The sequence below is a fragment of the Musca autumnalis genome, unplaced genomic scaffold (genome assembly GCF_047663935.1).
Source record: "Musca autumnalis isolate F117 unplaced genomic scaffold, ASM4766393v1 scaffold_1, whole genome shotgun sequence".
Taxonomy (NCBI): Eukaryota; Metazoa; Arthropoda; class Insecta; order Diptera; family Muscidae; genus Musca; species Musca autumnalis.
In genome coordinates, this window is record NW_027411644.1 from 253,064,532 (window position 1) to 253,091,110 (window position 26,579).

General features: G+C 33.3%; 1 protein-coding gene across 45 annotated transcripts in view; it reads right to left on the reverse strand.

Moving 5' to 3' along the window:
• Window positions 1-26,579, reverse strand: part of Doa (CDC like kinase darkener of apricot) — a 470,031-nt gene that overhangs the window by 68,916 nt on the left and 374,536 nt on the right. For 13 of the 45 annotated variants that reach the window (XM_073960738.1, XM_073960737.1, XM_073960729.1 and 10 more), the window contains exon 1: window positions 7,209-7,331. The exons of 26 other annotated variants lie outside the window; for them this stretch is intronic. The gene's annotated coding sequence lies outside the window, so the exon portion shown is untranslated. Of the gene's footprint in view, window positions 1-6,586; window positions 6,824-7,208; window positions 7,332-26,579 lie in introns of those variants that run through there. 6 more of the 45 variants (XM_073960740.1, XM_073960735.1, XM_073960732.1 and 3 more) reach the window with 2 other exon arrangements.

Here is a 26,579-nt window from a genome sequence, read left to right on the forward strand (position 1 = left end):
TGTACGCGCTTGTTCCATAGAGTGCATCTTGTAAACTTAGCCGAACTTAGGTCCGATTATTTTTTGGGGAATGATATTGGACTCTCTGGATACTGAATAACCACATTCGGGCTGCAAATATTTGCAAATCTTTTGATGACTGCACTTTTAAAATAAGGGATTTTGCATGAAATTCATACAAATTTAGCTGTGCATTTGTATGGGAGCTAAATCAAAATATGGACCTATCTTGAGAAATGTTTGCAAGGAGGAGTTCTACCCCCGGAGGCACTATAATACCATATTATAGCTAAATATGTTATTAAATATGGGATAACAAGTAAAAATTCAACGAATCGGGGGTACCATGAAAGGGGCTACATCGAAACATAAATCCGTATTGAAAATGTTTTGTAAGAAGATTTTATACGCAGTGAGAACACGGAATGCAAAATTACAGCCAAGTTGGTTTAAAAATGTGGTCATGGTATTCAAAATACTTTAAATTGGGAGGTACGCTTACATGGTGGCTATATCAAAACGTGCACCTATGTCCATAATTTTTGGTGGAAATATTTTGTGACTACTAGGAACCCTAAGTACCAAATTACAGCTAATTTGCTACGAAATTGTGGCTTAAATCCTCAAAATACCGAAAATCGGAAGGTACCGTTATATGGGGGCTATACCAAAACATTAGCAGATATTGTTCATATTTGGCCCACTATTACCCACAGGTACGAACTGAGTTTATGCAAAATTTCAGTGACGTATCTCTATTCGTTTGCATGTTATTAATTTCGCGCCGCTAGATCAGTGCTTTCGACCACCGTGCGGCGTGTCTAAGACACCACTTTTGTAGAGAAGTTTTACATGGCTGAAATACTCAGGAAATGTCGCCAACATTACTGAGGGGTATTTTGCCACCGTTGAAAAGTGTTTTGATGTTGCCTGGTCGGGGAATCGAACCCACGACCTTATGTGTGCAAGGTGGGTGTGCATACCATTGTACCACGGTGGCACCCAGTTAGAGTTACATTACGAAATTCAAATTAAAATATATTTAACCTAATAAAGGCCAACGATAAAGTTGTGTTTTTGTACCCTCAATCTTATGGTCAATAATTAAAACCATATTCGCTTCAGAAAATTTGAAGTCTATCTATCATGTCAGCCCGTCTGTCTAGCTGGTGCCAAAGTCTGAGGAGTTTTCACTTTGTTACTTGTTATATTTGTAATCAAAATTAATAATGTGTTCATGAATGATTTTAGGTCCACTACTGCTGCTATGGTTGATTATCCTTTCCCAAGTCATAGGTTGAGGGTACAAGTCAGTAAAAAATTTCTTGATAATGGCCCGAAGGTAAAAAGTCGAAATCTATTGTTTTTATACCCTCGGCCTTTAGGCTGAAGTATGTTTTGACGAAATTCCTTTCGTACAATTTGGAGTCCATTTGTCATGTCCGTCCGTCTGTCTGGTTGGCTGGTGCGCACAATAACTCTCGCACGGTTCAAACGATTCGAACCAAATTTTGCACTTCAAAATATTTTGGTTAAACTTAGTTTAAGTTCGAAGATGGGCTATATCGGGCCTACTTCTTCGGTTACCTCCCCCACAAATGTTCACAAATATTTTTCTGTAAAATGTTGTAAACGATATTTCGTAGAGCATTTTGACCTTCTAGATCGCATCCTTCAATGTCCTTTTCGTCCTTTATTTTAAGAGCCGCTATAAAAGTACCACAAGATGACGTTTTTCAGCTTCGAACTGTTCTGCAAAAATGTCGGCCAGAAAATTTTAGGTACGGCTCTCCTTGACAACAAATCGATTTTGTCGCGTTTTCGTGGTCGTTTTGTCCTGTTTTTGTTCAGAAAAATAATGTATTTTGTTTTTTGTATATTCGTTACACAACATACAAAAACACAAAACACAGTTTTGTTCTAAGCAAACAGGGGTAAATGCACAAAACGACCACGAAAACGCGACAAAATCGATTTGTTGTCAAGGAGAGCCGTACCTAAAATTTTCTGGCCGCGCCATATCGCGAAAGTTCGACTCACGGCGAATCTGTCCTTCGGGGTTCTGTATATACTCACCAAGGGCTTTCATCTCCAATAGGAATTTTCCACCCTCCAGACTTTGAGCTCCATTTTGTTGCACAGTGTTATCAAGGAATTGTAAGCTAACATTACCATTAAGTCTACTGTGGCGTGATAGTACAATATCCCCTTACGGCAGCCATTTTCCAAAGTCAAGATCAGAAAACTTTCATTGCAACCAACAAAAATGCTCCTATCATCGGTGTAGGACCTGTTCATGGGATATGTAGGTCTACGACGACCGATATTCATATTTTTTACAGTCATTGGCTGTAAGCTTATAGCTAACGACAAAGACGAGTGCTTTTAGACATTTATTGCTGTATCTTCATTCGCTTTAGACATAGTGTTGAAAATTTCCATACACTCTATGTAAAAATCATATTTCAAAAGGAATATTTAAAATTGCGCATCTTGTTGCAACAAGTTTACAGTGAAGACTTTAAAGGAAACCTTATCCCTATTCCCTAAAACTGAGGACGTAACATGATTTGAATTAAATGCTGCCATGCTGCATCGCGTACGCTTAATATAGTAATTACAACACTTAGCCGAAACAAAAAAATCATTAGTTCTTCCAAATATTCCACTTGTTTAGCTCTGACAACATTCGAAGTAAACATGAAAAATATTAAAAATCTATCAAAATTCTTAACGAAAAATAATACCTTCCATTACTAATCCTTTTTAAAAATACCACAAATCTCAAAAATACCATAACATTCTTGTCACTTTATAAATTTCCGTTTGATTGCTCAATAAATTGTAAATGATCTCAAATGACTTGCTGTTGTTGATGTTGTTTTGTTTGAAAATTATTTTCATATTGGCCAAATAGAAATTATTACATTTTAGAGAAAATATTTTACAAAATCCGCATACACAAAACCAATGCACAGATGTTGGCTGTTGTTACGAGATTTTTGGTTGGTTTTCAAATAATTAATTATACGAAATGATGAGGTTGGTGTGCAGGCGGCAGGCACAATAATAATTGTTATTGATTTATTATGAATCTACGCATTTAATAAATTTCACCTAAGAACCAAAACAAACAACAATAACAACTAATTGGCAAATAAGCAAAAACAATTGTGTGAGCGTCGTGATTCACATTGGAAAATGCAGAAAAATTATGTACGTACGCAGAGATATTTTTGAAGATGAAGAGGATTTTGAACAATTATTGAGCACGAAAGAAAACAATTTTTCATGAATTTTTTACAAGAAATCTACTAAACTTTTTTAGAAGATTTCGTTTTCATGTGAAAGGTCTTAACTTGAACATGATGAGGATTTTCAACAATTATTGAGCACGAAAAAAAACAAATTTTCATGAATTTTTTACAAAAATCTACTGAACTTTTTTTTAGAAAATTTCTTTTTCATCTGAAAGGTCACAACATGTGCTACTTTCGGAATTTTTTTGATGAAAAATATTGCAAAAATATTGAAAAACTATTTTTCCTTAGGCAGTTTGCGGTGCCCACTGTAGCTCGAAAACAGTTAAACCGACCAGCACATATTTTTGTGGAATCATTATGAACCTAATAATCTTGTCTTTAAGCGGAACGAAATTAAAAATATCAATTAAAAAAAAAAAATGGTGAACTGTCACAGTCAAAATATCGATTTTTACTAAAAAAATTGTGGTTTTTCGCGATAAATTGGTCCAAAATTCTTTTTATTTAAAAATCTCACGCTTAGGGACAAGACTTTTATGTATGTGTAATTACCCCGCAAAAACATATGAAGATCGGATTATCCGTGTTCGAGCTACAGAGGGTGCCGTTTTTAAAAATGTCATTTCGAGAAAACGGGGTTTAAAACTTCGATATTACATACAAATCACAATGAATTGCTCTTTTCTTATCTCAGCCAATTTTTGTCCGATCGACTCGAATTTTGCAACATATTCTATTCTACTTGTGCTTTAAAATGAGCCAATAAAAAGGCAAAATTTTCAAATAAATAAAATCAGCTGAGCCAGGCTGGCTTTCAAAGGCAGCGCTAAGCGTTTGTCATGAAAGCACAAATGGGAAATCCTCATTGTTGTTGTAAAAAACAAAACAAAAATGCATTTGAAAGAAGAAAAGTTCGAGGACAGCGAAGCCGCTCCACATCCGATATGTCTGAGGAGACTTTACCAAAGTCAACATGTCATGTCACATAGTGGTGGGTGTGTGGGTTCGAATCGTCGGCTTTCCTTTTTCACTTGCATTATAGATCATAAAAGCTCGTTTAAAAAATTAATACTAAAAAATGATCTTCGCCTAAAAAGGCAATATTTTCAAATAAATAGAAAACATTTCGATTTTGTAAAATTTGCAAGTGGCAATAACCCCTTAAATAATTATGTACGACTTGTCATGGACGTGTTCAAAATATGAGGAATAGATTTTTTCGAAGCTAGAGATTTTTTTTGCCACAAAATCAGATATTTTTCGAGGTTGCCACCGTGGTTCAATGATAACAACACCAGCCTTGCACACCGAATAGCCGGATCAAATTAAATCTTTGTATGTCGATTGTAAATTCAATCGCGGCCAACACTCGCCAAAACCCGAAGGTCGCGAGGTTGACAAAAACGGCCGTTGAGCCAGAAAAAAATTAAGCTTTGATTTGATTTTTGTTGAAGCAACTTGCATTCGCTGCCTCAATTACGACAGTAAAAGTTTTTTCAGGGGCAAGTCCATACTTCTTGAGAAAACAGCCCGAAATATGTAAAAAACCCAATGGCACCATATGTAGTGGCTTGAGAGCTCGAACCGAATACTGCGTTTGTCCACACTTTGGATATTGTAATATTTCTTCGCATATAAGATGAAATTCGAAGGTAGTGCTTATAGGTCCACTTCTTCCGGTACCTCCCCCGCAAAAGTTCGAAAATATTCGCTAAAATGCTACGCGCGATTTCTCATAGACGTAGCAACCGATTTTGTCCAAACTTTGCTTCTTAAAATATTGTCGAAACTTAGTTTATGTTCAAATTTGGTCCCTATCTGTCCAATCCTTGTGGTGCCACCCACACAAATGTTCAACATTTTTTTTTTTTTTGGTTAAGGGTCTGTTCGAGAATCCTTTGGGCATTTTAACGAAGATTTCCTAGTGGCCCTGTTTACAGCGATATTATGTTTTTTGTAGGCTAGTGTGATAAAAAAGCCCTATCCTATCCATACTTTTGTCGGTTCCTACGCCCAACAATTTTTAAAACCCTCCTATATCCATAAGTTTTTTTTGGAAAAAAAGTATTTCAATCCACACAGGCTGAGGGTATATCTCTGTCGGTAAAGCCAACTGATACTTTTTTACTTGTTTTGTTAGATTTTCACGGGTTTGCTTGAAAACGGCGAGTCTTATCGAATTGGGACTAGAGAAAATCTTTTAGTTGCGAAAATTCTCTACAAGATTGGCTTTTGTAATTTTTTCCTATGTTGTACGATTTTTGAGATATATAAGTTTAAGTTGGGAAATTGCAGTCATGGCATTGTTTTATAAGGAGGCGATAGTCAGTGCATTGTTCCAATTTCAATTTCTATATCCCAGAAACTGTAAAACCTACGAAAATATCGTAAATGTCAATCTTGTAGAGAATTTTCCATGTTACAATATTTTCTTTATTCCCATTTCCGTAAGTCTTGCGGTTTCCAAGCTAAATCGTGAAAACCTAAAAAACCTTAAAAAATGTGAGCGTTGAAAGCGATTTATTTAAAAAACCCTCCGGCGATGTTTTAGTGTTTAGATTTTTTTATCTATGAACATTATAGTTTCAGAATCCGCAAAATTATTCCAGGTATAAGCTCCTTTCATTTAAAGTTGGTTAAGGTGCACCGTGAAGACGAATCATTGTCCACCATGACAATGTGATCTCTCACACATCGATTCAAACCAGCGCCTGTTTGACCGAAAGAAGCGTTGAATTGAAGGCATATCCGCCGTACGTCCCTGACTTGACAATGGCTTTATTTGATTCCCTCACATCAAGAAAAAAGGCGTGGTCAGCGATTTTCATCGCCAGCAGATGCTGTTGAAGCGTTCAAAAACCATGTTTTGGAGATTTCTCAATCGGAGTGGAAAAAGTGCTTGAACAAATGGTTTGAGCACATTAAAAAGTGTAAAGCGTGCTGAATACTACTTAAGAAAACAACAAAACTATTTTTAATGGTAAATATTCGCGTTTTCATTACTAGGCCAGAAATTTTTCTAGTTTCCCTTGTATATACAACCTTTAACTTTTTTTAAAACAAGATCTATATTTTGCACCCTATAAAATATTTTTATATGTTTTACTTTTGAACTCAGGCTTATTAGGTAGGTCCTTTATAAAGTAAACGTCTTATTTATTATTACAGTTATTGTTATTATTTCAGCCATCTAAAACTCGTTTAACCGATGTATGTAAACATTTGCAATATTTTAAAATTGAAATAAAATTTTCTACGAAAAATATTGTGTCGCACTGATTTTATTTTTCTTTTTCACAGTTAAAATAAAATATAATATTGACATTATTTTCACCGTTTTTTTTTCTTTAACTAAGAAAATGATTCACTTTTTTTGTTCAAAATCTCAATGCAGTATAGATTGTCGTCATTGCTAAATATTTATGTAATTGTGAAATTGCATTTTATATTTTGTGACACAAGGTAAGGCACAAAAAACACAATATTTTTTTTCAAGATTTCTTTCCAAAAACAATAATTATTGGGGTACTGATTTCATTTCTTAATATTATTTCAATGCACTTTAATTATTCCATAAACAAAACAGAATAAATGATTCACTTAAAAAAAAAATGCTAATTATAAATTATTTTTATGGTACATTTGATTTGCAAAACCGAAAAAGAAATTATGTGTGAATACACAAAGAGCGAGCACTACACGGCAATATGGTTTGGCGGCGTTAATGTCGGTATCAATTATCAGATTTTAGAAAAAAATTCCGCAATGCACATTTTTGGGCCATGTTTTTTATTTTTATGTTTTTTTATGGCACTAAGAAATTTCCGCATAGAATTTGTTTTCAATTTAAAATTGTAACACTTTTCAATTCAATTTGTTATTAATCTCTTATTTCACTATTAATTTCTCGTTTTATTTCCCATAAAAAAAATCATTGTTATATACTTTTTAAAACATCAATTAATATTTTCTTAACGTAAATCCGCAATATAAAAAATATATTTATTTTTTAATTCTGTTCGTTTCGTAGCTATTTACGAATGTATACACGTTTTACACAATACTAAAATCATAAAAAAATTTCTTGTTTCGTTTTCATACCAAAAATTGAGATCAAATTGGCAAAAGAACAAAATTTTCTTCATGTTTTTTTATTTCTTCTTCTTTGGTTTGTCTTGTTTGCCTTTGTGGCCACAAACCACAAAAAAACGGAATCTCTTGCGCAAATCATTAGAATTTTTGTGTGCTATGTTTTCTGAGGAAAATTCTTAATTTTTAGAGATCTCTCTTTTTTTTGAACAATTGTTACTCTTTTATAAACAAACAAGTGAGGATCGGCAATTGAGTGTCTCTCTTTGAGATTCATCATTGTTTTATAGAGAGAATTTGCAAAACGGAGAGATTGAGGAGTAGGAGTAATTTTGCATTTTCTGGGGTTATTTTGCAACTCGATTTGCTATAGACGATGAAAAAGAAATGTATTTTGCGCACAATGGGTATAATGCATAGATGAGCAAGAAAATTAAGTCGCCTTTACCTTTTCGCACGATTCGCCATTCCCTTCGTGTTAATCATTGGTATATATGGCTCTTTTTGATGAGTAAAGAGGATTTCACGATTGTTTTTGTCAGTAAATTATGTACTAAACAAAAAAGAACATTTCTAGGAAAAGTATTAGGGGAAGCCCTCAGCCTGTCCCAACCTTTCTTCCGCATACATTTATTACAAATTACATCAGACTTTTTATTACAAATTACATCGGACTTTTATATCGGAAAGACTATGTTTCTTCAGGACAACCATTACGTTATACCTTCTAATCAAGGCTTGAATTGTCGTTAAACTGCCCTTTAGGGAAATTTTGCAACTTTTTTGAGGACGATAACTGAAAAAATGTGTCCTAAAATGTCTAGTATCAAAAGGTGTGAGTGACATTTACCTGGTCATCGTGTAGGATTTTTAAAGCTTTTGGACTACTATATATAGGGAAACACGGAATTGCTCACGAAAAACATTATATTACCGAATATAGGACCACAAATTAGTGACGTTTTCTCTATTATGGTCCTTCATCCCAGAGTAACTTCAACGACAACTTTAACAGTCTGAGAAGTCTTGGTCCTTGAAAACGCCGAAAATCGATTGAAAGTCATATATACGACAATGTCCAATGTAGGCCCATAAATGGAAAATTGTCTGCTATATATACGCCTATTTGGTTCAAAAATATGACTTTAACCTAAAAATAAGACGGAACATGTAAAAAAGTATCAGTCGGCTTTGCGGACAGAGATACACCCTCAGCCTGTGTGGATTGAAATACTTTTTTCTCAAAAAAACTTATGTATTTAGGGGGTTTTCAAAATTTTGGGCGTATAAACCGACTAAAGTATGGATAGGATTAAAGCACAAAAATTTGCGGGGATATCGATAAATAGAGCTTTTTTATCACACTCGCCTACGAAAAACATATATCGCTGTAAACAGGGCCACTAGGCCCTTCGGTAAAAATATCCAAAGGATCCTCGAACAGACCTTTAACCACACAAAAATGTTGAACATTTGTGTGGGTGGTACTCCAAGGATTGGTCAGATAGGGCCCAAATTTGAATATATACTAAGTTTCGACTATATTTAGAGAACCAAAATTTTGACGAAATCGGTTTCTACGTCTATAAGAAATCGCGCGTACCATTTTAGCGAATATTTTCGAACTTTTGTGGGGGACGTACCGGAAGGAGCACCACCTTCAAATTTCATCTAATATTCGAAGAAATATGGACGAACGCAGATCCGTAAAGTGTGGACGAACGCAGATTCGGTTCGAGCTCTCCTGCCACTACAAATGGTGCCATACATATTTCGAGCTGTTTTCTCAAGAAGTATGGACTTGCCCCTGAAAAAAATTTTTACTGTCGTAATTGAGGCAGCGAATGCAAGTTGCTCCAACAAAAACTAAAGTGATTCGAGAGCCAGTCTTAAAGTGAATTTATACAAAATTTTGTGTGGGAAGTACCCGAAGGAGTGGACAAATGTAGCCCATATGCGAACCTGTAGTGCGATTCTCTAACACATTTTTCAAGTTACCGACAAAAATCGGTAAAATTATAAGGCTTATAATTTCAGAATTTAACAATATTTTTTTAATTTTTACGATTTTTGACGGTAACTCAAAAAATGAGTTAGAAAATCGCACTACCGATCTATATCTGGTAGATATATTAGGATGTGTAAGTAGGATGTGACCAAATCGGTCACTCCCATCAAGAGTTAACGTGCGCAAAATTTTTCCGAACATTTTTGAACTTTTGTGGGGGAGGTACCTGGTGGAGTAAACTAAGTAAAATAAGTTTACACAAAATATTACGAAGGTCATTTTTTGGCCAAATTTTGGACCGAATCGGCAGATCCGTTCAAGAGTTATCTTGCGCTCCAACCACTACATACGGTGTCATAGGGTTTTTTTGTACCTTTCAGGCTGTTTTCTCAGGATGTATGGACTTGCCCCTGATGAAACGTATACCGTTGTATGGGGGCAGTGAATACAAGCTGCTACAACAAATCAAAGCGATTCGAGAGCAGGTCCTAAACTGATCTTTTGTGTGGGTGGTACCCGAGGGAGTTTACAGATTGAGTAAATATTGGAACCTCATCTAAGTATGGCAGAAATTTCACGATGTGCAAAGTATGGACCAAATCGGTAACTCCCTTCAAGAGTTATCGTGCGCACAATTTTTCCAAATATTATTGAACTTTTGTGGAGGAGGTACCTGAAGAGTGGACCGATATGCCTTATCTTCGAATTTTAACTAAGTTTGGACACAATATTACTAAGGCCACTTTTTGGACGGAATCGGCATATCTTGCGCTCCAACCACAACTCATGGTGTCATAGGGGGTTTTTCAACTTTCAGGCTATTTTCTCAGGAAGTATAGACTTGCCCCTGATGAAACTTGTACCTTCGTATGGGGGACAGTGAATACAATTTGTTACAATAAAAACCAAGGTGATTCGAGAGCAGGTCCTAAACTGAACTTTTCCGAAATTTTGTGGAACCTCATCTAAGTCTGGTAGAAATTTCACGGTGTGCAAAGTATGGACCAAATCGTTTACTCCATTCAAGAGTTATCGTGCGCACAAATGTTCCGAACATTTTCGAACTTTTGTGGGGGAGGTACCGGAAGGAGTGGACCGATATGACTTATCTTCGAACTTGAACTAAGTTTGGACAAAATATTACGAAAGCCAAATTTTGGAACGAATCGGTTGATCCGTTCCGTTCTTAAAATGGGTACAAAAAATTTGCGAAGATAACACTGTCGACAGTCAAAATTACACTTGAACCGGACTATATACGTTTGAAAGTATAGGAAAAATGGAGTATAATGGTATTTTTAATTTTTCGTTCAGCAGCCAATGCTATAAAGATATAGCAAGATAGGCAAGAGCCTTTACTAACTCTGTATTTACTAAACTGTTAATAATAAATAAATAATAATTTTTCGTTTTCTCATCGTTTTGACCTTTTAGTGGTCAAACAAATTTCAAAGGTCAACATATTTCAAAAAAATATTTTAAATACTTGTACTCGTTGTACGATGCTGGTATTGGTGTCATATTAAAGAGGAGAAGGCTTTATATAATAATTATAAATTATTGCATTCCAGGATGAAAAGGACATTAAAAATATCCTTGAAAAATTAAATCAAAAGTGATCATTTTGGCAGGCGAATATCTTCTAAACCGCGAAGAATTTTAAATTGCTCATGGACGCAAAGTTGTAGCTCTTGTCATAAAGAATATAAATTCTGGACGCATGAAATCCACCAAACCTCATCTTCATCATCTTCTATAACTTTTTCTAGGGTATTGACATTGACGATTTTGAGATATGCGACTGCCAAAATGTTTACTTTTGACTTAATTTTTCAAGGATATTTTTGATGTCCTTTTTATCCTGGAATGCAATAAATTATAATTATTATATAAAGCCTATAATCTCCTCTTTAATATGACACCAATACCAGCATCGTACTACGAGTACAAATATTTAAAATATTTTTTTGAAAAATGTTGAACTTTGAAATTTGTTTGACCTCTAAAAGGTCAAAACGATGAGAAAACGAAAAGTTAAAAATACCATTATACTCCATTTTCCTATACTTTCAAATGTATATAGTCCGGTTCAAGTGTAACAAAATGTTTTGAAAATTGTCGGACGGTGTAATAGGCCTATTCGTTTTCGAGCTATCGTGGGTACCGTTAAGTGCTTTTACAAAAAAAGGGTTTCTCAGGTAGCCATTTATTTACCACAAAACTATGCAATATTTTTCAGCAACAAAATTTCCAGATGTTTTCTTTCAGATGAAAAAAAAACATCTACTTAAAAATATTTATAGTTTTCTTTAAAAAATCATGAAAATGAGTTTATTACAACTAGGGATAACCCCTTAAAAATTCAGTTTTTTGTTCCGATCGACTATTCTATTCTACTTATACTTCAACATTATTTTTTATTTATTTATTTTTATTATTATTTTTATCAAAAATAAGGGGAATAACCCTTCAATATGAGGGCTACACCTCAATAGGTAATTGTCTTTACAAACATGTTATTCCGATTTGAAGATAAACATTCGCAGTGGCCTGTATTGGAAAATTGCCATATCTCTAGTTGATCCAGTTTTGACTTATAAAAAAACACTTTTATTTATTTTGATTTGCCCACATGTGAAAACATTAAAGGCCATAATTAAAAACCCCTGGAAATCATCACAATTGAGGTTTTTCATCAATCAGGTGAAAAACATGATTGCTAATGGCAAAATAATTGTTTATTTTCAAAATATTTATAGATTTGTTTTTTATTTATTTATTTATTATCAAGCTTTTTGAATGAATTTAAATAATAAAATATATTTTTTCACCGCCGGATGCTTTAACGTCATTGAGCAAAAGAGTGCAAAATTTGAAATATAAAAATATTTTCCAAAAATACAATTTAAAATTCTTTCCTATTTTCACGGCATAAATTTCTAGTACTAACAGAGCAGGTCACTCGAGCTCCAACTGGATTTCAAATTGTACTATGAAAATTTAGTTCTTATAAAAATATATTTAGGTATTTCTACGAAAATACTTTTAAGTTTTTTTTTAAGAAGACCCTTCAGACCTTCAATAAGAAGATGGTCTTCTGTAAGATAGATGACCGTAAATGCCTTCTATAAGATGTCCTTTAGGGCTTTCTATAAGAAAGTGGGTAATATTTATTTAGTTCATTTTAAGAATTTCCATATATTTTTATCTTAAGTTGTACTCTTCTTAATTTCCTAGGTCATTTCCATTAACAGACTGCTTGCTGTCTCTTGTTGGCTATGACACAAATATAAATATACTGGACGACATCAGAGCTTTGACCCTGACCTGGTTTATTTTTTCCCAACGTAAAAGTCTTCAATATTAAGAAACTGCATACAATAACCTCACCACACGAATACGCGCACACGAAATTAAAAGATCTTTATTTAACATAAATAAGAGATTTTTGTTTGTTTATTGTTTACAAAAAAAAGGAAAAAAACATTGTTTAGTGGAAATATCTAGACGCACTTAATTAATATTGAGTTTATGTTACACACACAAAAATTAAGTTTTCCCAAAAGAATTGTTTTTCAATTAGAAGAAGTATTAAACAAAAAATTGTAATAAGAGGTGTATGGAAAATGAAACGGGAGACTTGTGGAAGCAATTCCAAAAGAGGTCAATGCATTATTTCAATACAATTTGTATTTAAACAAATCCTACATGTCAATCTTCTAGCCACAAAAATAAATATTTATTAAACAATAAACAATAATAAATGTCATAAAAACCACAATTTCCAAATATAAAAATGATGTATTTTCTTAAAAGAAATATGACACAAATGTCCTCTCTCTGTCTCCACAATACCGCGTTTAAAAGACATGCATATAAAAATGGGAAAAAAATAATTAACTACAATGAGTGCCAAAGAAATGTAATTAACCCATTTTTTCAAAAACAGATGGAGAAAAGTAATAAAAAAAATTTTATGCATCCATGAAGGACATTCAACCTAATTTATGCGATCGTTAAATACCCACATAATGACAAAAACATCTCCCATCTGAGAAAAGAGCGATTTATGGGTATCGGGGTAGGGTAATCATTCACAATTTCGACAATTAAATTAAACAAAAAGTTTGAAACTAAAAAACCCTAATTAAAGCGATCTTCTACCTGAATTCCGTGTAAAAAATTTAACTTTTTCCTTAAATAAAAAAATAAAATGAAGAATAGTAGAAAATTAGTTTTTATTCATTATTCCCCTGAATATCTCAATATACAATTAATTAAATCTATTCCAATGAAAACCATACGATTTACAAACATACTTTGACACACAAATGACATTCAAAAGCTTTTATAAACAATTTTCACTAATTTCCTATTTATAAAAGCTTTTGATTGTCTAATTTCACTTAATGCCTAAAAGTATGCAACATTATAACATCATTCATATACTGTGAGATCTTTTAACGTTTGTTATTTGTTTATTGAGTGTACAAGAGGAAAAAATTAAAGCTCTAAATAGCATAATTATTTTTCTTTGTTGTTGTTGTTGTAGTTTTTCAAATATTATTCATTTGAAAATTTGCGTCATATGTGTCTGCGTTACAGTAAAATTATGTCAATTTTTGCATGATATTGTTGTAACACAACAACAACTATTTATACAAAATTTAATTAAGCAACAATTATTGAGTCATATGAGTATTTTTTCAAATGTCAGTCAGAGATGGTAAGACGAGAAAAAGGAAATTAGGACAGACCTTAAGGCCTTTTATCAGAAGATTTTTAAAGAGTTCTATAAGAAGACCTTTAGGAGCTTCTACAAGAAGACCTGTAGCGACTTCTATAAGAAGACCTTAAGGGGTTTCTATAAAAAGATATTTAAGGGCTTCTACACGAAGACCTTTAGAGCTTCTATAAGAACGTCATCTATAGGAAGACCTGTAGACCATCTATACGAAGACATTACATGTCTTTGTACATGTAGACCCCTATAGGAAGAGCTTTAAGACCTTCTATAAAAATCCCTTGTGGGCTTTACTTCTGTAAGAAGAAATTTAAGGCTTTCTATACGAAGGGCTTCTTAAGAAGAGCTTTTATAAGAAGCCCTTATAGGAAAACCTTTAGGGACTCCTATAAGAAGACCTTTAGGCACTCCTATAAAAATAACTTTAACGACTTCTATATAAAGGCTTTGAGGCTTTCTAAAGGAAGACCTTTAGGAATTTCCATAAAACGACCTTTGTGTTAACCTGCACAAAAACCTTTAAGGTCTTCTATAAGAAGACCTTTAAGGGCTTCTAAACGAAAGGTCATCTATAAGAAGGCATTTAAGGCCTTCTATAAGGCGTTTAAGGCCTTGTATAAGAAGACCTTTAAGGCCTTCTATGAGAAGGCCTTTAGGACCTTCTATAAGAAGACATGTAAGGCCTTCTATGAAAAGACCTTTATAAGAAGACATGTAAGGCCTTCTATAAGAAGACCTTTAAGGTCTTTAATACGTATACCTTTAAGGACTTCTAGAAGGCCTTCCATAAGAAGACCCTTAAGGCCTTCTATAAGAAGACGTTTAAGGGCTTCTGTAAGAAGGCCTTCTATAAGGCGTTTAAGGCCTTGTATAAGAAGACCTTTAAGACCTTCTATAAGAAGACCTTTAAGACCTTCTATAAGAAGACCTTTAAGACCTTCTATAATAAGACATTTAAAGCCTTCTATAAAAAGAGCTTTAACGCTTTCTATAAGAAGACATTTAAGGCCTTCTATAAGAAGGCTTCTATAAGAAAACCTTTAAGGCCTTTAGGGGCTTCTATTAGAAGACCTATAAGACCTTCTATAAGAAGACATGTAAGGCCTTCTATAAGAAAATTTTTAAGGCTTTCTATAAGAAGATATTTTAGAACTTCTATAAGAAGGCCTTTAAGGCTTTCTATAAGAAGGCATTTAAGGCCTTCTAAAAGAAGACCTTTAAGGCCTTCTATAAGAAGACCTTTAAGGCCTTCTATGAGAAGACCTTTAAGGCGATATGATTAAGGCTTTTTATAAGAAGATATTTTAGGCCTTCTATAAGAAGACCTTTAAGGCCTTCTATGAGAAGACCTTTAAGGCCTTCTATGAGAAGACCTTTAATGCCTTCTATAAGAAGACCTTTAATGCCTTCTATAAGAAGACCTTTAAGGCCTTCTATAAGAAGACCTTTGAGGCCTTCTATCAGAAGACCTTTAAGGCCTTCTATAAGAAGACCTTTAAGGCCTTCTATAAGAAGACCTTTGAGGCCTTCTATAAGAAGACCTTTAAGGGCTCCTGTAAGAAGATCTTTAAGGGCTTCTATAAGAAGTCCTTTAAAGCCTTCTATAAGAAGACCTTTAAGGCCTTCTATAAGAAGACCTTATAGGCCTTCTATAAGAAGACCTTTAAGGCCTTCTATAAGAAGGCATTTAAGGCCTTCTATAAGAAGACCTTTAAGGCCTTCTATAAGAACACCTTTAAGGCCTTCTATAAGAAGATATTTAAGACCTATAAGAAGACCTTTAAGGCCTTCTATACGAACACCATTAAGGCCTTCTATAAGAAGACCTTTAAGGCCTTCTATAAGAAGACCTTTAAGGCCTTCTATACGAACACCATTAAGGCCTTCTATAAGAAGACCTTTATGGCCTTCTATAACAAGACCTTAAAGGCCTACTATAACAAGACCTTTAAGGCCTTCTATAAGAAGACCTTTAAGGCTTCCTATAAGAAGATATTTTAGGCCTTCTATACGAAGACCTTTAAGGCCTTCTATACGAAGACCTTTAAGGCCTTCTATACGAAGACCTTTAAGGCCTTCTATACGAAGACCTTTAAGGCCTTCTATACGAAGACCTTTAAGGCCTTCTATACGAAGACCTTTAAGGCCTTCTATACGAAGACCTTTAAGGCCTTCTATACGAAGACCTTTAAGGCCTTCTATACGAAGACCTTTAAGGCCTTCTATACGAAGACCTTTAAGGCTTTCTATACGAAGACCTTTAAGGCCTTCTATACGAAGACCTTTAAGGCCTTCCATGAGAAGACCTTTAAGGCATCCTGTAAGAAGACCTTTAAGGCCTTCTGTAAGAAGACCTTAAGGGCTTCTGTAAGAAGACCTTTAAGGCCTTCTATAAGAAGATATTTTAGGCCTTCTATAAGAAGATCTTTAAGGCCTTCTATAAGAAGACCTTTTAGGCCTTTTATTAGAAGTCCTTTAAGGCCTTCTATAAGAAGACATGTAAGGCCTTCTATAAGAAAATTTTTAAGGCTTTCTATAAGAAGATATTTTAGAACTTCTATAAGAAGGCATTTAAGGCTTTCTGTAAGAAGACCTTTATGGCCTTCTATAAGAAGAAGTTTATGGGCTTCTGTAAGAAGACCTATAAGGCCTTCTAAAAGAAGACCTTTAAGGCCTTCTATAAGAAGACCTTTAAGGCCTTCTATAAGAAGACCTTTAAGGCTTTCTATGAGAAGACCTTTAAGGCGATATGATTAAGGCTTTTTATAAGAAGATATTTTAGGCCTTCTATAAGAAGACCTTTAAGGCCTTCTATGAGAAGACCTTTAATGCCTTCTATAAGAAGACCTTTAATGCCTTCTATAAGAAGACCTTTAAGGCCTTCTATAAGAAGACCTTTGAGGTCTTCTATCAGAAGACCTTTAAGGCCTTCTATAAGAAGACCTTTAAGGCCTTCTATAAGAAGACCTTTGAGGCCTTCTATAAGAAGACCTTTAAGGGCTCCTGTAAGAAGATCTTTAAGGGCTTCTATAAGAAGTCCTTTAAAGCCTTCTATAAGAAGACCTTTAAGGCCTTCTATAAGAAGACCTTATAGGCCTTCTATAAGAAGACCTTTAAGGCCTTCAATAAGAAGGCATTTAAGGCCTTCTATAAGAAGACGTTTTTAAGGCCTTCTATAAGAAGACGTTTTTAAGGCCTTCTATAAGAAGACCTTTAAGGCCATCTATAGAAACACCTTTAAGGCCTTCTATAAGAAGACCTTTAAGGCCTTCTATAAAAAGACCTTTTAGGCTTTCTATAAGAAGACCTTTAAGGCCTTCTATAAGAAGGCATTTGAGGCCTTCTATAAGAAGACCTTTTAGGCTTTCTATAAGAAGACCTTTAAGGCCTTCTATAAGAAGGCATTTGAGGCCTTCTATAAGAAGGCATTTGAGGCCTTCTATAAGAAAACCTTTAAGGCCTTCTATAAGAAAACCTTTAAGGCCTTCTATAAGAAGACCTTTTAGGCTTTCTATAAGAAGACCTTTTAGGCTTTCTATAAGAAGACCTTTAAGGCCTTCTATAAGAAGGCATTTGAGGCCTTCTATACGAAGACCTTTAAGGCCTTCTATACGAAGACCTTTAAGGCCTTCTATACGAAGACCTTTAAGGCCTTCTATACGAAGACCTTTAAGGCCTTCTATACGAAGACCTTTAAGGCCTTCTATACGAAGACCTTTAAGGCCTTCTATACGAAGACCTTTAAAGGTCTTCGTATAGAAGCCCATAAAGGACTTCGTATAGAAGCTCATAAAAGAATTTGTATAGAAGGCCTTCTGGAAGTCCTTAAAGGTCTTCTTATAGTAGGCCTTCTAGAAGTCCTTAAAGGTCTTCTTATAGAAGGCCTTAAATGCCTTCGTATAGAAGGATTTCCTTCTAGAAGTCCTTAAAGGTCTTCGTCCTGCCTTTTATAGTCAGAGTTTTTGGGACATCTAAAAGAATCTTCTACGAGAAAGCCTAAAGCAGACAATTTAGATTTTTTTTTTCGATGTTCATTGCTCATCCCTAATAATCATATGTGTGAAGAAGCATTTGTTTCGCACCATATGAAATAAAAGAGAAAAAAACTAATCCACTAAAAGAAAATTAATAATTTATATTTTCTTTTAATGTTGTTTTTAGTTTCATAAAGGCCCCCCACTACCATCACAAAGAAAAAACAACTAGAAAAATAAACAAAGTTCCCAACAACAAGAACAAAAATAACAACAACAAAAACTACCGAAAAAAAGAGGTGGCGGCAAATTCAACAACAATAATAATATGACTAATCACACTGAATTTAGCATTTGCCAAATGTCTGCCGCCTATTGCGCCCTGCCCACCACAGAGTAGTCGAGGCAAACAGGAGCATTAGTGGAACTCTGTGGCCAAATGGATAATTTTAAATCCAAAAAATGAACTTCGCCAGTCTATTTGTATTTTTGTTTGATTCTTAATAAAATTAAAAAGAAGAAGAAAAAGAAAGTGCGCCACAACAAAATAACAACGATAAATAGAAAAACAAAAAACTTCTTGTTTACATGGGAAACTAATGTTCAATGTGTGTTTTGTTGCTGAAATTCGCCAAATAAAAAAAACAAATCAACAACAAGTACCCAATAATTATGGCAACCAATTTGGACACATGTGTGTCCAATTTGAAACACAGGAGGAGTAAGGGAACGGACCATTTGCCGACGCCGTTAGATTTTGTTGTTTTATTTTAATGTTCAATACTTGGAGGCATCAACATTATGTTGCACACATTGATCGTCATCATCATCACGATAGGCAACAAAGATGAAAAACAACAAATGTTCAAGAAAACGAAGACCACGAAGCTGATATCGCAAGTGGTTATGACTCAAAATAGTCGAACTAAAACAGCGCAACGCATCACCCCATAAAACGCCTAGTTAGAGGAAACACGGCAGGGGGAATAGAAACTAGAGTGTTGTTGTTAGATATAAACATTGTAAAGATTTGTATTGAGAAACAAAAACCAAAACATCAAACCTAGAAACTGAGGGAAAAAATTAATGTCGCCCGATTTTTTTCCGCACACGCTGCTGTGTGCGTGACGTCGTTGCTGTTCTTATATTAGGATTAGTGTACGTATGTACCTTATTAATCATAAAATGCGCCATGCCGCCATATGTTGTATTTTAATTTAGTGAACATCAATTTTGTGAATAACCGAGAAACCAAAAAGAAGATCATTTGCTTTGTTGTTTTCCTACTAAAGGTAATATATTGAGAAAGAAAAAATTGTATCAAAAATAAATATAGACAAAAACATATTTCATAAAGAAAGATGTGAACTTATTATTGTAGTGGTCATGGAGCGTATGCTTGTTTGTTTTTGTACATGAATTATGATTAGTCATATCAATCATAGGCAATATTGACTTGTTTATTTATATTAATTATACGCCCGAGGAGCAAGGGATTGATTAAATTTGATTTATGACTGCTAAGTTGTTACAAAAAAAAAAAAACGGATTGATATGTTTTTTTTTTTTGTGGGAAATATACCCATGCAGTTAAGGCTTTCAAAGTTACTATGACGACCTTTAAGGCATTCTATAAGCAGACATTTAAAGTCCTCTAAGAAGACATAAAAGGCCTTCTAGAAAAATCCCTTTTAGATTTCCCACAAGAAAAACACTTTCTGCCATTTAAATCATTTTTTTTTTTTTTTGAATATTCTTAGTACATTAAAAATTCCCAATTATTTTTTAAAGTGAGAAAATAATTCCATTCAGAAAAAAGTTCAATGACATTATTTATCCATAAAAAATATTGATCATAATTTTTCAATTATGTCAAAAATAAAAATTGATATTCAAAATTGATTGCACACAACAAAGGCAATGCATTTTATTGATAGGAAATTTAATATAGATAGAATAGAAAGTAAGTAAATTGCAATGGAAATCATTTTGACAGAATCTTTATTCAATCAAGGTAAGGAAAAAAATTCTTAGATGTTTAATTAGAAAAGTTTAGGGAAATATATTTATTGTAAATCATACGCAAAATGTTGGCAAATGTATGAATTTTTAAGAGGAAATTAATATTAACCATGAAATGGATTGTTTTCGTGGAAAAAAAACCGAATTTCTCTAATATTAAATCTATAAGACTTTCAACGAGAAGAAAAGATTTAAAAATTCCTAAAAAAAATTCTCTACAATAATTAAAATGCATTAGCATTATTTTTGGACCCCAAAAGACATTTTTAGGCAATTTCAAAAAGAACCACAATTTTACGTGCAATTATATGAATAATAAACATTAATATTCAAAAATTGATTGTTAACAACAAAGACAAGGGAGATTATTGGTAAGCATTTTGTTGACACATCATTTTGTGGCTGGTTGAACAAGCCTGTTAACACATAATAACAATGACAATGCAAATTGCATGTGGTCATAATCAATGAATATTTACACATTAGCCAGGAAAGTAAAGGAAATGATGTCGGAAGAATTATTTAAGGAAAGTCTGGAAGTTTCATCTTTGGAACATCAGATCGTCGTAGAATTTGACCACAAAACTTATTGGTTAAGTATAAAAAATTTAATTTTAAATTTAGAAAACATTAAATATACGCCACAGGGTTTTCTAATATTATAAATCATACACAATACTGGATAATGTGTTTTTTTCCTTTAAGAAAAAATCATAATTTCAAAAACTGAAAAGCCAATTAATAATTCCCTTCGCCGGGATGAAATCATGACATTGGTAGCGATCATTAAATTTTGCAAGCTGTCAGTGCGTTTTGTAAACATTATTCGCAAAGAAAGTAATGATGAAGTTAAGCCAATGGGGGAATACTCCAGACTTAAGCAATCTTAAGAAAATAATTTGAAATAATTTAATTATGAAAACTATTTTATTTTTTATTAAATTTATCTTAGTACAAAAAAAAAAAAAAAAAAAAACAAATATTTCCAATCAAATTACAAAGAGAAAAATGGAATTATTTTTTAGAGCCCAACCAACATTTTTATGATGAATTCTCAAGAAATCGATCATAATTTTTACGTGCAATTTTTTCAATAAAAAATTATATTCAAAATTGATTGCTTAAAACAAATACAAGGCAATTTATTGGTATTTGCATTTTGTTTGCCTGAATCCACAGAAAACAATTAAATTTCAATGGAATTTCGATTTGTCAGAATCGATGAGTATTTCGAATGAAGAATCAAGGAAAAAAATATCTTCTAAATTGTATCTGTCTATTATCTTCTTCTCTCTGACGACGCACAGTGGTTCAGGAATCGATTTTCCTGGTCAAACCCCCAATTTTTGTCGTCACCGATTGTTAATTTCTATATGGGATTCGATAGTAAACATATTAAAACTAAGAAAAAAATACGTCAAAATATTGGAAGGTTTGGGCGTTGCAGGCTCCTAAATGCGAAACATTTTTCCCCAATTTTGGAAAATACGCAATTTTTGCAAATTTCTGGAGAAATAAACACATATATCTCGGAAACTGTAACAGATATTGTGTTCATTGTTTTTTTGTCAGTTAGGTACACAGAAAAAAAATCCGGCAATAAAAAAAATTGTCATATTGACGAAATTCGATAAAATTATTTGATCACAAAGGAAAAATACAACTGATAAAATATTTCACATATTGACTAAAATATTTATCGATTTTTTATATTGAACTGATAAAATATTTCACATATTGACAAAAATATGTACCAAAATATTCCAAATTTTGAATTGCGGTGTAATTTTTTCTCTATCGCGAAAAAAGTTTCCGCACCAAATGCATTGAAGTTCAGTAATTTTATTTTTTAAAATGACATATACGCTTTCCGTAATAACTTATTAATGGTTTTAATCTAATTTAAAATCAATATCGAACCATTCTCGACCAATTTGGCTTTTGGAGTTGTATTTAATAAAAAACAACAAAATAATTGTAAATATGAACATTTTTTATCGATTAAAAAAATGTATTCAACAATTGCTCTGTTCCAGGACCTGCAAGAATCTACTATTTCTTACTACGATAACATTTTTTCCTTTATGTTAACGGAAAAAAATAGTAAAAATTAGTAGACTCTTACAGTTCTGGAACAGACCAAATTTTTTTCATCAAGGAAATATTTTGATAAATATTTTTGTCAATATGTGAAAAATTTTATCAGTTGTATTTTTATTTTGTGATCAAATAATTTTATCGAATTTTGTCAATTTTTTATCGCCAGAAAATCGATAAATTTTTGATTGAATCTTTGAATTTTTTTTATAAAGAAGGCTAAAATTTTTTTCTGTGTAGGGTTGTAGACTTTAAGTTAAATTAGCGTTTACACGGAGTGAGCTATTTTATTTTTCCCAAGGTAATACATTTTAGTGAAATTTCAACTTTGGTGGACTAGAAATTTTAGGGAACAGCCTGCAATAAAGTTTCGTTTCACAGAATGATGCATAAGAGTGTCCTCTTTCAGCCATATACACTTTTGTACCCGTCCCGTTCCGTCCGTTTAAAACTGTTTTAATTTTTTTGAAATAACATTGGTAAAAATGAGTATTTTTTCCATTCCGTTTCCCGTATAATCTATAGAATTTTTACCCAAATGGATTTTTTAATATGATTTTTTTACAGTTATATGAGTTTTATGAACTTTTTAAATTTTGGAAAAAAATTAAATTAAAACAAAGAAATATTTTTTCATATTTTTTTTTTTTGCAAAATAAGAAAATTTTTTAATTTTGACCTTGAATTTCTCTGCAACTACTAGACCGAATTCGAAAGTATTTAAAGCACATGTCTCGAAAAAAATATGAAAATAAATATATCAGTTCAAAAGTTACAGAGTTTTGATCAGGTAAATTCGGTGTTTTTTTTTTTTTTTTTTTTTTTTTTTTGGTAAAACGATTTGTTCAAGTCAAAACAACTTAAACAACATTATCGTACGTCAAACCGTACTGAGTACGTTTAGGCTAAAACTGTCAAACTATTGTGAGGGAGGTACCGGAATCAGTTGTCCGATACAGACCACATAAGACAGTGATTCAAATTTCAAATTCGAGATTTCGATAGTTATAGTGCCCACCGGCCACTTTAGTTGGTCACCGTAAGATTTTTTAGTATTTTTGTCATTATTATTAAATTATGCATATGCCCCCGAAATACATTTTAAAAATTTCAAAACGGGCATTGAAAAAGACTTTTCAGAGGAAGGTGTTGGACGAAATTTTACGAAGTACAAACTTTCATCCAAATCAGGTACTCAATTCGTAAGTTATTGTGCTCACCCAGTCATTTTATTTGGAGCCGGCAGGGGTTTTAGATCAAGAAGTGCGCGAAAAAATGTTACCCTCTAAATAGGGTTCGCGAGTACTACCTGCTGCATGAAATTTCAAAACGACCCGAGACTTTTAACTGTAAATCTTGAATTTGTTGTGAAAGCCACCCTAGTGAGTGAACCAATATTGTTCACATTCCAATCTTATGCACGGTGCGCCTTAACTAATTTTAAATGAAAGGTGTTTACACCTGGGAAGTTTTTGCTGATTCTGGAACTTCAATGTTCATAGATGAGAAACATCATGCGAAAATTCTCTTAAGGATTCGCCTTTATGACGTGTTCCCAGGTTGAACCATTTTTGAGATATAGAAGTTCAAATTGGGACAATGCATTGACTGTATCGTCTCCTTATAAACAATGTCATGAAGGATGCACCTTAACTAACTTTAAATGAAAGCCGCTTACAACTGGAAAGTTTTTGCGGATTCTGAGACAGCAATGTTCATAGATAGGAAAAGTCCAAAAACAAGAAAATATTGCTAGAGGGATTTTGAAATAAATCTGGGTCAAAGTTCACATTTTTGGGTTTATTGTAGGTTTTCAGGATTTTTCTTGGAAACGTCAAGTCGTATCGAAATACGACTAAAGAAAATGTTGTAGACGATTTTCACTGATACAACATTTTCTTTAGTTCCATTGCGAAATGACTTGCTGGTACCAAGCAAAATCCTGAAAACCTAAAATATACCTACAAATGTGAATTTTGACCGCGATTTATTTAAAAATCCCTCCAGATATTTTTTCTTGTTTTTGGATTTTTCTCATCTATTAACATTGCTGTCTCAGAATCCGCAAAAATTTCCCAGGTGCAAGCGGGTTTCATTTAAAGTTAGTTAAGGTGCACCCTTCATGACATTGTTTTATAAGGAGTCGATGCAGTCAGTGCATTGTCCCACTTTGAACTTCTATATCTCAAAAATGGTAAAACCTACGAAAATAACATTAAGGTCAATCTTGTAGAGAATTTTCACTGCTATAAGATTAGCTCTAATCCCATTTCAATAGGGCTTGCGGTTTCCGAGCAAAATCGTGAAAACAAAATAAAGCCCTAAAAATTTGAAATTTGACCGCGATTTATTTGAAAATCCCTCCCGCGATTTTTTTTTTCATTTTTTGATTTTTCTCATCTATGAACATTGAAGTTCCAGAATCAGCAAAAACTTCCCAGGTGTAAGCACCTTTCATTTAAAATTAGTTAAGGCGCACCGTGTATGTCTTGAAGAAATATTCGAGGATCCAAATTTTAGAGTAAATCGATTATTGCATTCGAAAATTATCGTACGCATTATTTTAGTGAAAATTTTTGCGGTCCCTCTTAAGTGGACCGATATGGCCTATTTTCGAGCTTGATGTAAGGTTGGACAAAAATATTACTACAACCTGCAGCAAAAAATTACAAAACGATCCGAGAGTTGTCTTAAATTGCAATTATGTGAGCAAATGTGAAATTTTATGTGGTATTTAAGCGAAAGATAGGGCAAATATTATGCATATTCGAACCAAAGTTTAAACCAAATCGGTTGCTTTCTTCGAGAGTTATGCTGAGCACCATTCTAGGGAAAATGTTTGAACTTTTGTCGGGGGAGGTAGAGGATAGAGTGCACCGATATGATCTATGTTTTGAGTTACCGACAAAAATCAGTACAATTAAAACGCCAAATTAAGAATGAAAAGTACCAATTGACGACACTGTGGCAATCGGTAATAGTTAGCGACAACTTTATTTTGGTTGTTAACTTACTGACAATTTTTTTAAAGGAATTTCTCGTTAGATTCTATCATAATGACCGATGATTTTGTGTGAAAAAGGAAAGCCGAAGATTCGAACCCACACAACCACTATTATGTGCTATGTCTTGCTGTTGGTAGCAGCTCATCAGACATATCGGCTGTGTAGTGGCTTCTCTGTCAGTGACTCGACAAACGCTTTTTTAGCGCAGCCTTGGGAAGTTATGAGTTTTGCTCCGAACGCTAACATGCCGTGGCAATACTTTTTAATGTTGTCAAGGACGTGGGTCCAATCCCCAGCCTTGCTTAAGCTTATTTTTATTTATTTGAAAATTTGCCTATTAGGGCGAAGATCATTTAAATATTGATTTTTAATTCATTTCTCGTTAGAGTCGAGCTCAATGTCATTAATTTAATGATTTTTTGCAAGTGAAAAAGGAATGCCGAAGATTTATTCGAACTCACACAATTTTTGTTGGCAACTTGAAAAATAAGTTACTCTTATGCCAGACACTGAAAATAACACATGAACATATTTTAGCTTTTAGGAGAGAGCGGAGGTGAAGGAGCGCCCTTTCTCCCTTCTTAGCCAAACGCTCAAAACATTTTCATGAACATTTTCATAGTCTGGCACAAGACTTACAGAACTTTTTCTGGAGGAAATATTGCGATGGACAAAGTTATCGTGCGCACAATTTTAAGAAAATTTTTATGGAATTTTGTGTATAAAATTAGCTTATTATTTATTCTTAGATGCGCCTAATAAATATTTTCTTGACTCATTTCTAGACTCCTAGATAAAATTTGCTGTTTTTTGTAAATTCCCAAAAATAAATTATCTAAAATACGTGCCTCATAGAAAAATTGCAACAGATGTTCTTGGGAACAATAATTACGATGTCAATAACCGCAATTATTATTCAAAAGAAACGAATTACGATTTCTATTTAAGAGGAATTTATGGACAAGACATTCAGAGGAAATTTTATTCAAAATCATACACATAGGAAATTCCTTAATCCTTAAAAGAAATTTCAATGTGTCAAATTCAAATCAATTGGGCAAATCGAACGAAATTCAATCTTAATAAAGATTTTGAATAATATATGATTTTTTCAAATACATCAAAATTAAAATTCCCTGTGCAACATAATAATTGTTTAGGCGGCACCAGATATAAACTGTGTCGCCGCCACCAAACAACCAAAAACGAAAACAAAAGAAAATCATATTTGTCAACATTTTTGTTTTTGTTTATAAATAAATAAAAAAAGTATACGGCGGTTTTGGGTAGTAAAGATTTTTGATTAAAATGCCTTGTGAATGCTACCGTGAAACAGGTGTCAAAATATTTTAAATTAATAATAAAAACAAAGCGAAA